Below are 14,731 nucleotides of genomic sequence, written 5' to 3'. Positions count from 1 at the left end.
GGTGGTAAATTCTGTATTAAGTGTATGTTCCCATAAAAGAAAAAAAAATTAGGGACAGAAGATTGCACTGTGGCCTTTCTGGCCAGTGTTGGCTTCTCTTCTGAGTCTGTCAAGATGTTCTGACCCTTGAACTAGGAAGGAAGCCTCTCGGAGACCAGGATCTGTATACAAGGCACCACCCTGTTGTCCTTGCTCTCCTTTCATGACAGCCTGGCAGCTGTCACCAAGATGTGAGTGGGTAGAAGAATGAGTCTTGGGGGCTCAGCCCAGCCCCCCACCCTCAGCTCTCACCCCCATGGCTGCACTGGGCTCTGTAACCTCACCCCCTTCCCAAACACTAGCGTTGTCTTCTGTCAGTAGCAGAACTCAGAGCCCAAACTCTCAGAGCAGAGGAAAGCAGGCATGGATGTGCTGATGTGGGTAGGGCCTGAAGACGGTCCGTGGCCCAGGACTCCATCTTGCTGACCTTCCAGCTTTAGTGACCTGGGAGTTGTCAGTACATGGACTTGGGCCCCGTCCTATAAGCGTGTGTGTGTGTGTGTGTGTGTGTGTGTGTGTGTGTGTGTGTGTGTGTGTGTGTGTGTGTCCATGCATTAAAGACAGAGACAAGGTCTCTCCTTGGATCATGGAGCTCACAGGTTTAGTTGTGAGAATGGCTGGCCATCCAGCCTCTCCAGCCCTGGGATTGCGAGTGCTACATTCAGCCCTGCTTTTTCCTGCTTTTTGTGTGGCAGGGACCTAACTAAGGTCCTCACACTTGCATAGCAAGCACGACACTGACTGAGCCATCTCCCCGGCCCTGGTCCTTAGCCACTAAGATACGTCTCTAGGTGGGTCTGCGATGCCTGGGAACTGCTGAGTAGAGCACCCTTGTCTGTGTGCTGAGTCAGCAGAAATGCTGTGATCTTAGCCCAAGAGATGATTCATGATGGATCTAACCCAGTGGTGAACATCTGATTCCCCCGGAACAGTGGTTGGTCTGAGTGTGGCCATGTGACTTCATCCCACCTTAATGAAATGTGAAAGGAGGGGTGTGCTGTTCAGGGGTGGTGAATGTGGGGGCCCTTCCCCAGCAAGGTCAGGACTTCTACGGAGGGAGCAAGGTCCCCTTCTCTCCTTTCCCATTCTGACTGCTGACAGGATATGTAAAGGATCAGAGGCCATTTTGTAGGAATGAGGCAAAAAGGATGCCCAAAAGGTGTATGTAGTAAGGGGTAGGACATAGTGACTGCCAGCACAGCGTAAACTGAGACAGGAGAATCATTGCCAGTTCAAGACCAGCTTCAGTTGCCTATAGCAAGGCTCTGTTGCAAGAGAAAAAAGAAAGGAAGAAAGGGCGAATAAACCAAAGAAAGAGAAGGACTACTGGGTGGAAAGTTGGCTCTATGGGGTGGAGGTAACTGTCACTATCTCCCAATTCTTGAACGATCTTCCACTTTCTCCCCCACACTGCTGCAAGTGGGATTTTTCCCCCTTTTTTCATTTGTCTGTGACTCGTTGCTATCACACTATCCTGTAACCTGACAAACATTAGCTTTTATCTGACTTCAAGCTCTTTTCCATGTTGGGTAAGATGTGTATTTCTGAGCTCCCTGCCTTGTGCAAGCTGGTGAAGCCACCTGACCCTTCAGGTGGGGGAACGTGCTGTGAGGCTGAGAAAGGGTCTAAGGCGTGGGTTTGAAGATTACTCTGTGGACTCAGGCTTCCACTGAGAAGGAGGGCTTTTACAGGCCTGTCTCCTGGTGAAGGGACCAGCTCCCCATTTTGGCAGCCATAACAGCCAAACACGTACTTGTCTGACCTTGCCTTGGTCACTAGGAGGTTAGGTGCCTGCCCGTGGCAAGGAACCAATCAGAAGTTAGCTGGTGGTGGTATGCTTTACGGCTCTGGGTGTGCTTTACACCAAGTGCACAGCAATGACACGAAGAGCATAGCAACCTCCCTGGGATGGCCTATGGGCCATAACAACCAGTTGACCAATCAACACAGGACAAACCCTCCAAGCCTGGAGGCACACCAATAGTGAGCCTGTGCATACCCCTAGACACTCCCCTTACGCTGCCCTGTAAGATCTCTATGCAGATACTTTGCGCTGTCTTTGCTAGCCATCTGCCATGGTGGATGAAAGACTCGAGCTAACATGGAGTTAGCTCGTTTAACAACTATAATAAAACCTCTTGCTGTTTGCATCAAGATTTCAACTCCACCTCGGTCCTGGGCTGAGATCCTGGAGGCCTGAGCTTCCGGGGGTCTTACACTGGAAACCTGGACTCCCTGGGGGAGGGGAGTTCCGCTGCAGGCTGCAGTGACAGACTCCAGGAAGCAGGCCCAGAACAAGAGACTAGGCCCCAACCCTAGGTGATAGCATCTTCTAAATGTCCCTGAGGCTCAGGCCCTCCGGCTGACCAAGTGCGGACCTTCTGTTTCTGCTCCTTCATTTACTTAAAAGTTAATTAATTTTGAGACAAGGCCTCATACAAGTATAGCACAGGTTAGCCTTGAATCCCCCACATAACCAAGAATGGCCTTGAATCTTCTGATCCTTCTGCTTTCTTCTCTCCAGTGCCTGGGCTTGTAGGCGTGTGCTGCCACACCTGGATTGTGTGGCTGGGAATGGAACACAGGGCTGTCTGTATGCTCAGCAAGCGCCCCAACAATTGGGCCACATTCCCCAGACCATCTTCCTCCCTCCCTCCCTCCCTCCCTTCCTCCCTCCCTCTCTCCCTCTCTTCCTTCTTTTCCTTCCCCTTCTCTTTCTTATTTTTATTGGGGATGTATGTCTGCGGTGTATGTACATGATCATGTGGGTGTGTGCATACGTGCAGAGGCCAGAGCTGCCCTGGTGTCTTCCCCCTGTGCCTTCTGCCTTATGGTTTTAGACAGGGCCTCTCATTGAACCTGGAGCTCACTGATTCCAAGAAGCTGATGACCAATGAGCTCCAGGAACCCACTTGTCTCCCCCTTTTCCAACACAGGGGTTACAGACTAGTGCTGCTCCTCACACAACACCCGGGGTCTGAATTTAGTTCCTCATGCTAGCACAGCAAGTGATTTGCCAACGGAGCCATCCCCGCTCCATTTCCTGTTCTTTTTGTTTGTTTTTGTTTTTGTTTTGTTTTTTTTTGAGACAGGGTTTCTCTGTGGCTTTGGAGGCTGTCCTGGAACTTGCTCGATAGACCAAGCTGGTCTCAAACTCACAGAGATCCTCCTGCCTCTGCCTCCCGAGTGCTGGGATTACATTTTCTGTTCTTGAGAAAGGTGTCGCATAGCCCAGGCTAGCCTCAACCTCACTATGTAGCAAAGATGACACTGAGCTTCTGATGCCCTTGTTTCTGCTTACCAAGTGCGGAGGTTACAGGGGTACTCCACTGTGCCCAGCCATATTTTTTCTCTTACATATTTTTTTTTTTTTTAGACAATGTCTGCTGAGTAGCCCAGGCTAGTGTTAACACATGATCCTCCTGTCCCAGCCACCCAATGGCAGGCATGTGCTACCATACCTGGATTATATCTCTGCTCTTCCTTCAGCTTCTTGTAGTCTGTCTGAGGCTGTCCATCAGCCTTTCATGTTTTCCTGTTGTGTGTCAGGACCCATGCTGGACACAGGGGACACCCTTAATAGGGGACCAAGACCCTGTGCCGGGGCTGCCATATCCTAGTAGGGGAACAGAAAGAAAATGGGCTTTGGAGAAGTGCACACAGTATGTAGAAGGATCGAAGATGACCTGCTTTATCCAGGTGCCAGCCCTCACAGTTCTGCCCCCAGTGAACTTCACCCAGTGGGGGTGCTGTGTAAAGTCTTTACAGGTTCCTCTTCTCAGTGGGTTTGTGTTGAGGGGTGTGTGTGTGTGTGTGCACAGCTGTCTATCACAAGGGTGTGGGTGAAGCCTCTGTCCTTGCCGTGTGTGTATATTTGTATGCTGCTGGCAGCTGTGTGTGTGTGTGTGTGTGTGTGTGTGTGTGTGTGTGTGTGTCTGTGTCTGTGTCTGTGTCTGTGTCTGTGTCTCTGTTTGTATAGAGAGGAAGGTAGAGCAAGAAGAGGCTGAGTCAGACCTCCCTGGTGGCCTCAATGGCAGTAGAGGTCTGGTGTTCTCCTCAACCTGGCCCCTGGCTCCGGGTGGGGTAGGGGTGGAGCTGGGGCTCTGTGGGAAGTAGGGCTGGTCCCAGCTGGAGCTGTTTGCCTTTCCTGGGTGACTGATGGCATGGAGCAGCCGCCTTCCCATGACAGATGCTGGAATGTTTCACTCATGAAGACAGAAAGCTCCTCCAGTGTGGCCTCCCCCAGCCCTGCTCCCTGGCCACCTGTCAGGCCTGGGAAACTTCGAAACCCATCCTGACCCCACTCCCTACCACTGCCTCCCAGGATAGAAAGCCAATTAGAATACCTTCTCCCAGAGGGACTCAGATTGCAAAACAGGACACTGGGTGGCTTTCCCTCATGGGTAGAACTGGGCTGGGGACTAAGTAGTCATTCATGATGCCTACTTGGGTCTCAATGGTACTCCTAAGAGGTCATCTGGGATCCATGTCCTGGACCATCTGCCCAGGACATGGCACCTTGAGGTTGTTGAAAGAACTGTCACCTCCTTCCCCTTCACTGCACCCTAGTGGCTTCCTCTACTACATAAGGCCTAGATAGAAACCTTGAAGAGGGGGTGACTTGTGGGGGAAGCAGACCGGAGACTCACTTTGTCTTCCAGATTGATGCCCAACCTCATCCCTAGTTCAAGTCTACCTGTTGTGTGCCCGCCACCGCCCCCGTCCCAGCTGGGCCCCAAATTCCCAATTAAGGTCTGAAGTTTGTTTTTTACTCAGGGAGGCTTCTGCAGTGTGTGTGTGTGTGTGTGTGTGTGTGTGTGTGTGTATTTAGGAGACAAAACTAGGTGAGGAAGAATATATCTTGGCCTCTCTCTTGTAATGTTGATGGTCTGGTGGGATCTGGAACCTGACTGTTTGGGCTATTTGATCCCCAGTCATGACAAGATATCTCAATGATCTGATGTGCAAGACATGTGAATATGTGGTCCCCAGTTGGTGGCCTTGTCTGCAGAAGGCATAGGAGGTGTGGCCTTCCTGGAGGAAATATGTCACTGGGGATGGGATTTGAGGTTGTGTAGTGATATATTACTTATGATTTATTAAAGCTTGCCTGAAGATTAAAAAGACAAAGTAAGTCACAAGCCATAGAATCCAGGCACAAATCTTTAATCCCAGCAGCCAGAAGCTAGAAGGTGGTGATACACACCTTTAATCCTAGGATTTGGGATTAAGAGGTAGACAGATCTTTGGGCTGGAGAGATGGCTCAGCCGTTAAAGACTAGGCTCACAACCAAAAATATAAGAGGTAGACAGATCTTTGTGAGTCCAAGGCCACCCAGATCTACACAAGAGTGAATCAGTCTAAAAGAGAATTATAGCTCACACCTTTAATCCCAGGACTCATGAGTGGTATATAAGACAAGAGCAAGGAGTCGATATCAGGCATTCATTCTCCAGCCACATTGAGAACAGGAATGCCCCAGCCCTATTAGAGGTAAGAGCTCTCTGGTAGCTTGGCTGCTTTGTTTCCCCGATCTTCAGCTTGAACCCCAATATCTGTCTCTGGGTTCTTTTATTTTCGTGTCCAAGGTTACATGAAACACATCATCTGAGTTTTCTCTCTCTCTGCTTCCTGTTTGTGATTCAAGATGTGAGCCCTCAGTTTCTGTCCTCAGTTGTCATGTCTGGTGCCTGCTGTCATGCTCTCCCACCACGGTGGACTCCTCCCAGAACCGTAAGCCATATAAACCCTTCCTTCCGTAAGATGTCTAGGTCATGATGTTTCACCACAGCAATAGAAACTCTGAGACAGTCACCTTAGAATACAGACCCTGGTTAGCCAGGTATGGAGCCTGGGACCTTATGCCTGCCAGCACTCTACCAGGAGACAAGGGAAGAGTGTTGGAAGAGAAGGCCAGGGGCAATAATTCTTGGTTTTGGATCACAGCTGCAGAAGGGGTTTGGCCAGCCAACCGTGTGATCCAGGAGACCTGGGCCCTGTGTGGGTGGCTGGGATGGTCAGAGAAAGCAGCTTGCTTTAAGCTGGGTCCTGATAGCCAGTGGATCAGGGACTGAAACACTGTCTCCTGAAGACCTTCTATGCACATATGAGGGGTGGGTGGAACTCACAGACCTTGTCCTTGCCTTGTCCTTGCGGAGTGGAAGTCAGTCAGGTGAGATCATGGGAGATAGGGTGGAAAGGACCCTGGAGGCACCACCTTGCTCTTATTTTGAAAAGAGGAGGGATGGCCTTAAAGTTTGTCACATGGTTAACAGGGCTGCATTAGCTTAGCTTCTTGCACTGCAGACAAGGTTCTCCATGTTCCTTCCCAGAAGACAGTGGCAGGCAGGTGTGTGTGTGTGTGTGTGTGTGTGTGTGTGTGTGTGTGTACACACAAATATACAAGTGTGAAGGGCAGAAATCAACTCCAAGTGTACTCCGTGGAGCTGTGTACTTATTTTTTTCTAATTTTAAAATCACGTTTGTTTATTATTATTTTTATTTGTTTTGTGTGTATGTGTATCATGTGCTTTGTATGTGTAGGGAGGGAGGGAGGACAACTTCGCTTTTTCTACCATGTGTGTTCCAGGGATAAAACTCAGGATTGTCAGGCTTGGCTGCAAGTGACTTTACCTACTAAGCTATCTGACTGACACCTTTGTTTTGGTTTTTGACAAAGGCTCTATCACTGGAGTGTGAGGCTTAACATTAGGCTGGCTCGCAAGCTGCTGGGAGCCACTTGGGGTTACAAGTGCATGCTGTCATTGCCAGCTTTTTAATTTTTTCTCCTCTTGGGTTCTGGGAACCCAAACTCAGATCTTTATGCTTTCACGACAAATACATGATTCCCTGAGCTTGTTTTGTTTTTGAGCCAGGAATGGCTATGTCACCCAGGCCAGTCTTTAGCTTGTGATCTGCCTACATTTGCTGAGATTACAGGCATGTGCTATCACACCCTGCTAAAATGTTGTTTGTTGAGTCTTTTGATTCTGTTGAAAGCATGAAGAAATATTCAATAGTGTTAGCAATGTCATACTGTGTTTTAGTAGTTTACATTGATCCATACCCTGGCACAAGGCATTATGTAGATAGGCAAGACTGTAGGCAGATCTCTTTTTAGAAAACACACTGAAAGCCAGGGTGTAGCTTGGTTGGTAGAGTGTTTGCCTGGCATGCACAAGCCCTATAGGTTCCATCCCCACATGAAACTGGGTATGGTGTCACATACGGATCATGCCAGCACTTGGGAGATAGAGGCATGTTCAAGGCTAACCTGGTCCACATCGTGAGATCTAGGCCAGCCAGGGTTATATAGTGAGAGTCTGTACATTAGGCTGAGCCACAGGCCTCTTGGGTCCTGACTGGTGGGTGACTGTACCCTCTGTGTATACCAGGAGCAGAGCCTAGCAGGAGATGCCACGTGGTGGTCAGAATGCAGGGTGCTAGGGGAGAACAGGTGGGGCTTTTGAGTATGGACATAGTGTGATGGGACTAAGGAGCTGTGCAGGCGATAGGAAGGAGCTGTGTGAAAACACCATGCCTCTCAAACTTCCCAGGTGACAGTAATGACCTGGGGGGGGGGCATCTATGAGCTCCCCCACCCCACATCCATCAGCACACATCTTCAGACTGGCCCAGTTACTCCAGTTCCTCGGCTCTAGCTCTCCTTCCCAGAGCCCAGGCCGCTGTTTAGTCCCCATTCTGTTTTAGCATAGATACCCCACAGGGAAGTTCAGGGACTCAAACAAATTACTCAGGGGCTCTGCTACTCCCTGGACCCCTCAGCCGCTGGCCCTACACAAACCAACATCCCGATGCCAGGCACCTGCATGGCTTGGACCCGCCCCCCCATCCCCAGCCCCTGAGTCTTTCCAAGTCAATTTGTCCTCATTCACCCTGTAGTTTGGCTGAGTTAAGTCAGGCTGATTCGACAGTTTGCATCTGGTCTCAGCAGTGCCCCCCACTTTCCAACGTTTGCATTTCTTTATTTTTGCTTAGGTGCTAAGATTTGACAGAACTAAGGGATTATTTTTCTTTTTCTTAGTCTCCAGAAGAACACAGTCGGCTTTTAGTATCTGACACTGGCCTTTTCTACAAGATGACCACAGTGGCCTCTGTCTCCTGGCCACAGCTGGGCTCTCTGTGTGACACATTGGTCCCTGAAAGCTGATCTTACACCTCAGTTTTCATGGAGGGATGAGGAGAAGGAAGCAGTATGATTTTGGTTAACTTTTCTCCCCCAAATCTCAAGGTCTTATGTAGCCCAAGCTAGCCTTCACAATGACCTTGAACTTCTGACCCTCCTGTCTTCCAGGATTGCACCACCGTTGTATGGTGCTGGGGACTGAACCCATGTCTGTGCATGCTAGGCAAGTACTCTACTGAGCCACATTCCTCAGGCCCTAGCCACACATTTTGTTTTGCCCACATGCAAGTATGTGTGAGGGTATCGGATCCTCTGGAACTGGAGTCACAGACAGTTGTGAGCTGTCACATGGGTGCTGGGAATCAAACCTGGGTCCTCTGAGCAGCCAGTGCTCTTAACCCCTAAGCCATCTCTCCAGCTCCCCCCCATTTTGTTTTTTATATTTTTATTGTTTAAGTATGTGTCTATACAAGAATGTCTCCACACATAAGTGGAGGCCAGAGGTCCTCTCCTACTGTGTGAGCTCTGAGAACTGAACCCAGGTCATCGGGTGTGGCTGCTAGTGCCTTGACCTACTGAGCCCTACACTTTTTTTGTTTGTTTGTTTGTCTTTCGAGACAGGGTTTCTCTGTGGCTATGGAGCCTATCCTGGAACTTGCTCAGTAGACCATGCTGGCCTCAAACTCACAGAGATCACCTGGCCTTGCCTCCTGAGTGCTGGGATTAAAGATGTGTGTCACCACTACCTGGCATGCCCTGCACTTTTTAAAAAGTAAACTTCTAGTGTTGAGATCATCGTAGACCCACATACAGCCGTAGGAATTATAACATAATGATCTTGTGATGTATCCAATTTCCCCCAATATCAACATCTTACAAAGCTAGAAAAAGATGTCTCAAGCTAGACAGTCAGAGCTGTCAACATACTCATCAACCAAGGGCTCCTCAAGCTGCCTTTTATCCCACTCCAGCTGTCCCAATTTGTACTCCTCAGCCCCTGGCCTCCACTGTTGTGTTCATATCTGCGACTTTGGCATCTCAAGAATGCCACATAAATGGAATGACATGGCATGTAACCTTTGGGGGCTGGCTTTTCCCACTCAGCAGAACCCTCTGGAGAGTCATCCAGGTACTTGTGAATCAATGGCTTGCTCCTCTTTATTGCCGAGTAGTTTTCCATAGTGTGGATGTTCCATGGTTTGTTTAACTTTGCATGTGTTGAAGGACGTCTGGGCTGTTTCCAGGTTTAGGGTGTTACACATAAAGCTGCCATAAACATTCCTGTACAGGTTTTTGTGTGAGCATAAGCTCACATTTCTCTGGGAGAAGTGCCCAGCGGTGCAGTTGCTGGAGTGTACGATATTTGCATGCTTAATTTTCAAAGGGAATTGCCAGACTGTTTTCCAGAGCAGCCAGACCGTTTTACATTCCTGCCAGCAGAGTGCAAGTGATCCAGTTTCTCTGCATCTTTGCCAACGTGTGGTGGTGTCACTATTTTCTTAATTTTTATTTTAGCCCTTCTGATAGGTGTGTAATGATATTTCATTGTGTTTTAAACATTTGCATTTACTAACGGTTAGTGATGATGAACATATTGCTATGTGCTTATAACATCTGTAGATTCTCCTTGTCTCCCTTTCTCTGTCTCCACCCCCACCCCTTTTTGGAGAGTGGGAGAAAGAACCCAAGGCCTTGCACATGTTAGGCAAGTGGTTTACCACTGAGCTACATCCCCAACTCTTTAAAATACCTATATATAGAGTTTATTTTACTTCATTGTCTAGGAGTATTTGCCTACATGTATATATGTACATGCTAGGTGCCCAAGGAGATCAGAAGAGGGCATCGTGTTCCCTAGAACTGGAGTTACAGATGGTTGTGAGCCACCATGTGGGTTCTGGAAGCTGAACCTGGGTCCTCTGCAAGAGCAGCAAGTGCTCTTAACCATTGAGCCATCTCACAGAAGTGCAGGTGCCTGAGAAGTTCAGAAAAGGGTGTTGGATCCCCTAGAGCTAGAGTTACAGGTGATTGTGAGTTGTCTGGCATGGGTGCTAGGACCTGAACTTGGGTCCTCTGCAGGAACAGTAAGCACTCTTAACTACTGAGCCTTCTCTCCAGCCTTACTTAGCCCTTTACTTTTTTGAGATGGGTTACTATGTAGCTCAGCACTTCTTCAGCATGCTTGGTGCTGGAATCACAGGCATCCACCACCATGTCTGTATGTGTATGCTCTTAACGGAATCTAGAATAGTGAGTCCTTTCTAGAAGGTGTTCTGTGCCAGAAGGTTACTGTGCCAGAATCCATCAAAGGTACCACCATCTACGGCAGCGAGAGCCTAGTAATATGCTTTTTTGGATAATCTTACTTGAAAGTGAGAACCAGTCTTTGACCACAGGCTGTCGAACAGAAGGACAGTATGAATCAGTCTCCTTCAGAGCTCTTGGGAAGCCAAGGGCCTGATCAGCAAGCAATGATACTTCAAAAGGAATCTGTCTTTCCAAGCAGCAGGTCCAAAGGTGAGCCTAAAATATTCAGTGAACAAAGTTGTTTTCCTGGCTTCGTGGTTGTACTCACAAAGCACAGACATGTAGAGTAGATTTAGAATAGGTAGTGACTGGTTTTGTCAACTTGACACAAGCTACTGTCATCAGAGAGGAAGGAGCCTCGGTTGAGGAAATGTCTCCATGAGATCCAGATGTAAAGCATTTTCTCGTTTAGTGATCAATGGCGTGAGTGGTGTCATTCCCGGTCGGCTGGTCCTGGGTTCTATAAGAAGGTGGGTTGAGCAAGCCAGGGGAAATAAACCAGTAAGCAGCTCCCCTCCATGGTCTCTGCATCAGCTCCTGCCTCCAAGATCCTGCCCGGTTTGAGCTCCGGCCCTGACTGCCCTCAGCGATGAACAGCAATGCTGAAATGTAAGCCAAATAAACCCTTTCCTCCCCAACTTGCTTTTTGGTCATGGTGTTTCATTGCAACAATAGAAACCCTACTAAGATACATTTTTAAAGGATTTTTTTTGTTTTGATTTAATACAAGATCTCACTATGCAGTCCAGACTGCCATAAAACTCATAATCCTCCTGCCTCCACCTCCTCAGCGCCAGGATCTCAGGCAGGCATGCACCAGCAGACCCAGCACCTACAACCCTCTTCACCTCTTTTCTCATTTTTCCCCTTCTGTGCTGCTGAGATGTGAGAATTCTCACGTTTTCTGAACACTGGTGCTTGGCGAGTGAGCGGCTTGTGAGCCTTTCCCCTGTCTGGATATGTTGCCACTTCATCCTCTCAACAGTGGGCCTTCCATAGAGAAACAGATTTACATCTGATGAAGTCACAGTTATCCATCTTTCCTTTGTGGTTTGTTGTTCATTTGGTTCATGTAGCCCAGGACTGAATTTGTGAGCCTCCCAGCTCCCCCTCCAGAGTGCAGGGATTCACAGGTATTTGCCATCATGCCCGGTGTATGTAGTCCTGGGAATGAAACCCAGGGCTCTGCATACACTAGGCAAGCGGTCTACCAACTGTGCTGCATCCCCCCACAGCTCATGCTTTTTGGATCAAGAATGAGAGCTGTCTGCCCAGCTCTAAACTCCAAAGATTTCCTTCTGGTTTGTTTTCCCCAAACCTTGTGTGTATACGTGTTATATGTGTGTTCCTGTGCTCGTGTGTATGCACACTTGTAAACACATACATTAGGTATGTGCATGCATGAGGAGGCCAGAAATTGACATTGGATGCCTTCCTCTATCATTGTCTACATTCACCACCCCCCTTTTTTCAACAGGGTCTTACATCTCACCATCTAGGCGGCCTGGAACTCATTATGTAGATAGACCAGGCTGGCCACAAACTCACAGAGATCCACCTGCCTCTGCCTGCCTAATACTGGGATTAAAGCAATTTGCCACCACCACCCAGCTTGTGTGTGTGTGTGTGTGTGTGTGTGTGTGTGTGTGTGTGTGTGAAACCCTGTCTAAAAAAAAAAAAAACCTAAAAAACAAAACCCACACAAACAAATGGTTATGCCTATGACCCCAGTGCTGAGAGACAGAGACAGGTGGTCAGCTGGTCTAGCTCTGGCTCAAAAAAAGCCAGAGGAACAGCAATGTGACTCCGTAGGTAAAAGTGCTTGCCATGTAAGCCTGATTAAGCTGAGTTTGATCTCTGGGACTGCATATGGAAGGAGAAAACTGACTCCTGAAAGTTGGCCTCTGCCTTCCACACATGTACACACATGTGCCTGTACTCGCTCTCACACAACAAGAGTAATTTCAAAATATAAGAAACACCCGAGTGTCAACCCCTGCCCTCCACAACCACATACATAATCATTCTTGCACACACATACTCCACATACAAAGACAAACATTTGTTTTAATGACCTCAGTTGCTTTGTTTTTCCATACAGGCTTTGGAATGATCTTTCCCATATTTACAAAAAAGTGCTGAGATTTGTATGGGAGTCCCCTAGGGTGAATGTCAGTTTGGGGAGAATTGACATCATTATAATGTCAAATCTTCCATTTACCAACATAGAGTGTCTTGGCCCAGGCTGGTGGCACACTCACTCCTGTAATCCCAGCACTTGGGATCGAAGCCCACACAAGTTTGAAGCCAGCCATGGCTGAGACCCAGTCCTATATATACTATGTAGCTTCATTTATCTACCTTTGACTTCTTTCACTGTTGTGGAATATTTAACTATGTAAAGATGTGTTACATTTGTTTCATCTTGCCTGCCTAAGGCACCTGATTGGTCAAATAAAAAGCTGAATAGCCAATAGTTAGGCAGGAGAAGGACAGGCAGGGCTGGTGAACAAAAAAAAAAAAAAAAAAAAAAAAAAAAAAAAAGCCCAGAGGCATAAAGAGAAACAGGTTAAGTTTTAAGAGCCAGCAAGAAATGAGTCTAAGCTAAGGCCAAGCATTCCTAACTAATAATATGTCTCTGTGTCATGATTTGGGAGCTGGTTGGTGGCCTAAAAGAAAACCTGGTACATTTTTTCAGGATTTTGTAGTTTTATCACATGTGCACTTTGTGCATGTGGAAATTTAAAAGCAACTTTCAGGAGTCATTTCTTTGCTTCCACCACGTGTGTCCTGGACTGGAGCTCAGGTCATCAGGCTTGGCAGCAAATGCCTTTCATATACTGAGCCATCTCGCAGCTGCCCCCCCATCCCCAAAGCAGAGTCTCACCATGGAGTCTAAACCCAGTCCTCCAGCTTCTCAATGCTGGAATTATAGGCATCTGCCAGCATGCTAGGCTTAACTCCTGTCTGTGTGTTTCCGTTTACTTAGTTTATATCTGGCTATTTTGCCTGCATATATGTCTTTATGTGCGCTGTGTGTGCCCAGTGCCCTCAGATGCCAAAAGACTGGGTCACTTCCCCTAGAACTGGAGTTATAGCCAGTTGAGAGCTGCCATGGGGCTTCTGGGAATCAAACCCAGGTCCTCTGAATGAGCAGCCAGTACTGTTAACCACTGAACCATCTCTCCAACCCCACTTGTCCTCTTTTTTTTTTTTTTCCCCAAATGAATATTCTCCCCAGGTGTTGGTGGTAGCACAGGCCTTTAGTCCAAGCACTCGGGAGGCAAAGGCAGGTGGATCTCTACGAGTTCAAGGCCAGCCTGGTCTACAAAGCTACACAGAAAAACCCTGACTCGAAAAAAAAAAAAAAATTCTCACAATGCATCTCACAGAGATCCGCCGCCTACCTCTGCCTCCTGAGTCCTGGGATTAAAGGCGTGTGCCACCAACACCCAGCCACAATATATCTTTTTTCCATCTGTTTGCTTTCAAACTACCTATACTGCTATACTTGAATTTCTTGTAAACAACATATTGTCTGCTCTGCCAATTTCTGTCTGGATTACTGAATTTAGAACATTAACATTTAGTGTAAGCATTGTATTCTAGGGATTAATTCTGTCTTTAGTTGTTTACTTTTTCCTTTCTCATTTTTTCTGTTTCTTTCTCTTGCCTTCCATTGGATTACTTGAACTTTTTTTTGGAGACATGGTTTCACTATTTAGCTCTGGCTGTCCTGGAACTCACTATGTAAACCAGTGAGACAATGCAGCCTCAGACTACTACAGCCTCAGACTACAGTTTGGCCAGGTTTCTGGGTTTTCTAAGGATCCCCATGGTATTGACAGCACCCCTAAATAGCAAGCAGCAGTTTGGAGAGAACGATGCCCAAATTCCCAAATATTGCTTATAAATGTTTTTTCATTTAAATGGGGTTGGTTATAAATGGCTAAAGATCAGCCGGGTGTTGGTGGCGCACACCTTTAATCCCAGCACTCGGGAGGCAGATCTCTGTGAGTTCGAGGCCAGCCTGGTCTTCAGAGCGAGTGCCAGGATAGGCTCCAAAGCTACACAGAGAAACCCTGTCTCGAAAAACCAATAAATAAATAAATGGCTAATGATCAAAAAACAGCCAATCTCTTTCTAAAGAAAAAAAGGGGGGATATGATATAGAAATGAATACTTTGTGTTGGTATGGATTTCGGTTTATTGATACAAATTTAAGGTCAATTTGTTAT

This window comes from Cricetulus griseus, chromosome 2, assembly GCF_003668045.3.
Source record: "Cricetulus griseus strain 17A/GY chromosome 2, alternate assembly CriGri-PICRH-1.0, whole genome shotgun sequence".
NCBI lineage: Eukaryota > Metazoa > Chordata > Mammalia > Rodentia > Cricetidae > Cricetulus > Cricetulus griseus.
Note: the sequence above shows the minus strand (reverse complement) of the source record.